This window comes from Spea bombifrons, chromosome 4, assembly GCF_027358695.1.
Source record: "Spea bombifrons isolate aSpeBom1 chromosome 4, aSpeBom1.2.pri, whole genome shotgun sequence".
NCBI classification, from domain to species: domain Eukaryota; kingdom Metazoa; phylum Chordata; class Amphibia; order Anura; family Pelobatidae; genus Spea; species Spea bombifrons.
Window position 1 is genome coordinate 110,767,638 of NC_071090.1, and position 3,823 is coordinate 110,771,460.

The window sequence follows — 3,823 nt, forward strand, 5'->3', positions numbered from 1 at the left end:
GGAAGCGATCGGAATCGGTTCCTAAGCATAAACTGTGTTGCTGAATTGCCTCGATATTGACGCATGCAGCAACACAACCCCCTACCCCAATCGCCTTGTGATTGCTCCGAAGAGCAACCACAACTGCCATCATGTAAATGACATTGCCGTCACTCACACGATGGCATCAACAATAGAAGTAGATTTATAAAAATGTTTAGTGGCTCTTTGTTTTATTAATAGCATTTGTCACATAAACAATTCACAATCAATTATCTAAAAAGCACCAGTGCATACTTTTGACTGTTGTAGCTTCGATTCTCCGGGCTAGGCTTAACTCCCCATTAAAAACCCCCCAATAATGACACCACACCATAAATATGGATGAGAAAAGGCCACAGCCAATTTTATTTATTAGAGTCATTGTCACGCCAAAACCTGAAATAATAAACATCGGTGCGTTAACAAGGACAACGACTCAAACACCAACATGTAAATATATACAATAAACACCCAAGCTTGCCAAGCAATCCAGGTACCAGAACCAAATGCCACTTAAGGAAGGGACATACCGAGATGCCCCCACCCTGACCTGAGGTTCCAGCACTGACAGCCAAGAACCTCCCACCAGATGTTACCAACCATTCACTTACCACCACATTAACCCCCTGGATACCTGGCAAGCTGCCGCCCCACAGACTGTGACAAACGACACAAACCTACAAACAAAAGAAAAAAGGGAGGGAGGGTGGGACATGCAACCAGGTAAGCTAACCACAAAAAATGGTTCCTGAGCCCGGGAAAGCAACCACTTATATAATCTTCCCCCAACTCCACCCCCAAATTTCCCGCCAAAAAGCCTACCTCTCCTCCACACAACAGTCAAGGCCCACTATAGCCCATGCTGGCCCCCCCGTGGGCATCATTCCAGACTTCTATTGAACACTTTGATTAACTGCTTTTCATATTTATATATATATATATATATATATATATATATATATATATTTGCTAAACAGCTTGAAATCGTTCAAAGTGCATTTTTTACAGTAGATTTTACTTATTTATGTGTGACTGTCTGAGTCTCTGTGTGCGAGAGAGACTGCCTGAGTCTCTGTGTGCGAGAGAGACTGCCTGAGTCTCTGTGTGCGAGAGAGACTGCCTGAGTCTCTGTGTGCGAGAGAGACTGCCTGAGTCCCTGTGTGCGAGAGAGACTGCCTGAGTCTCTGTGTGCGAGAGAGACTGCCTGAGTCTCTGTGTGCGAGAGAGACTGCCTGAGTCTCTGTGTGCGAGAGAGACTGCCCGAGTCCCTGTGTGCGAGAGAGACTGCCTGAGTCTCTGTGTGCGAGAGAGACTGCCTGAGTCCCTGTGTGCGAGAGAGACTGCCTGAGTCTCTGTGTGCGAGAGAGACTGCCTGAGTCTCTGTGTGCGAGAGAGACTGCCTGAGTCTCTGTGTGCGAGAGAGACTGCCTGAGTCCCTGTGTGCGAGAGAGACTGCCTGAGTCTCTGTGTGCGAGAGAGACTGCCTGAGTCTCTGTGTGCGAGAGAGACTGCCTGAGTCTCTGTGTGCGTGTGTGAGAGAGAGAGAGACTGCCTGAGTCTGTGTGTGTGTGAGAGAGACTGCCTGAGTCTCTGTGTGTGTGTGAGAGAGAGAGACTGCCTGAGTCTCTGTGTGCGTGTGTGAGAGAGAGAGACTGCCTGAGTCTCTGTGTGTGTGTGAGAGAGAGAGAGACTGCCTGAGTCTCTGTGTGTGTGTGAGAGAGAGAGACTGCCTGAGTCTCTGTGTGCGTGTGAGAGAGAGAGACTGCCTGAGCCTCTGTGTGCGTGTGTAAGAGAGAGACTGCCTGAATCTGTGTGCGTGTGTGAGAGAGAGACTGCCTGAATCTGTGTGCATGTATGAGAGACTGCCTGAGTCTGTGTGTATGTGAGAGAGAGACTGCCTGTGTGAGTGTACGAGAGACTGCCTGAGTCTTTGTGTGTGTGTGAGATAGTTGAATCCCACCACTGCCTTTCAGTCCCCAAACAACCTAACAAACCCATGCATGTGGGGTATCACTGCGCTCAGGAGATGTTGCTGAACACATATTGGGGTGTTGTTTGACAGTGACATATACCAGGAGCTGTAAATTTATACCTGGAGTACAACATGTGTGAAAAAAATAAAAAAATTTTACTACCATAAAGTTTGACAAAGGCTGATGGTAGAACTAGTGCATGGAAATGGTTAAAATACCAGCATTTGAAATACCTTGGGGTGTCTAGTTTTTAAAAATATATGGTTTGATGGGGTAAATTTCATTGGCCGGCTTTAAGGATACCCGAAATAGCACATGGGGGCAGAATGAGCAGCTTTGAGGAAAAAATGGTTTTGAAATAGCAAAACGCTACTAGTACTTATTGCCCCATAATGTGCAGAAAAAAGCAAAAAAAACATAGACATTGGGTATTTCTAAACTCAGGACAAATAGTAGAATCTAGTTAGCAGGTTTTTTCATTAGTTTTTGCAGATGAGTAAATGTTTTTAGTTTAAAAAGTGAGAAAAAGTAATTTTTTAACAAAAAATCACCATATTTTATCTTTTTTTTTTTTTAATCGTAAATTAGATGATATGATAAAAATAATGGTATCTAAAGAAAGCCCTGTAGGTCCTGAAAAAAACCCAACATAGGAAAGAAAAAGAAAATCACAGCTAAACAGCAACACTGAAAAATGTTAAAAGAGCCATTGTCCCACAAAGTACTACGAGTAAGAAACAGTATTGTCCTTAAGGGGTTAAGATAAATGTGCCAACAAAACTTTAATATCCAGAGCTGAATATAAGTTTTTGTTGAAACATTGTTTAAACTTTGTATGAAATGATGTAATATCTTGAATACACAAGGGCAGTTCCCCGAATAGTATCCCTAGTGTTCTTCTACAGAAAGCTCCTCACGGCTACGGCGTATGTCTGGAAAAGGTATAAATATATTCACAGCACAGATACACGGACTTAATGCATTTAAAATTCATCAGCAGGAGGCAGGTGAGTTTTTACTCAAAATCCTCTGATTTATATTCAATTTGTGAAGTTGCTTATCGGCTCGGGGGAGGGGGGGCACTTGAAAACTGAGTCCTGAATCTTTTTTTTTATGTGATGTCATCTCATAGCCTAAGTTATGTGGAAATAATTCTTTTTATGTGATTCTGACAAATATTTGGTCGTATAATTTACGTTTCCGCATTCAGGTTTATGTTACAGAAAGCCGGCGTTGACAATGAAGCGTTAACATTACTGCTGACACTGGTTAGACTTTTATATAGTTTTTATATTTGCCTACAGAACTCACTGCTATGTTTACTACTGGGTGTAAATTATACATATGTTCCAAAACGTGAATTAAAAATATCCTTCTATCACTTAAATTTAAAAACAAATTGTTACCATTATCCAGTATAGAACGTTAGATAATCGTATAGTATTTTTTTATTTCTCTGTGTTTGGTATCTTCATTCTTATTTCCTTACATTATTCTTTCCCGGTTTTTGTCATGCGAATGACATTTTTTTTTTTTAGTGAATATCTGACATTTTTACAAATTCTTGATTTGAAATGCATGTTCTGAATTTAGATTTCTATTATTATTATTTATTATAATAAAATTATTAATATTATTATTTTTTTATATATATATAATTTTGTAGATGGTTTGAAGGTTAATGGAAAAACAAATACATTTTCAGCAAATAATCGCGTATTAGACGGTGTTTCACGCATTTATTTTGCGTCATAGGAAGGAGAACACAAAAATTCCATATGATTTATAGGGCACGTAAATATATATTATATCTACGTGCGCCAAGTGTC

General features: G+C 40.8%; 1 long non-coding RNA gene across 1 annotated transcript; it reads right to left on the reverse strand.

Moving 5' to 3' along the window:
- Positions 1-362: 362 nt before the first annotated feature.
- LOC128492515 (uncharacterized) lies at positions 363-702 on the reverse strand. The gene is made up of 2 exons (XR_008354105.1): positions 633-702; positions 363-417 (listed from the first exon to the last, which is right to left on the reverse strand). It is a non-coding gene; the product is annotated as an uncharacterized LOC128492515 (long non-coding RNA).
- Between the last annotated feature and the right edge of the window lie 3,121 nt (positions 703-3,823).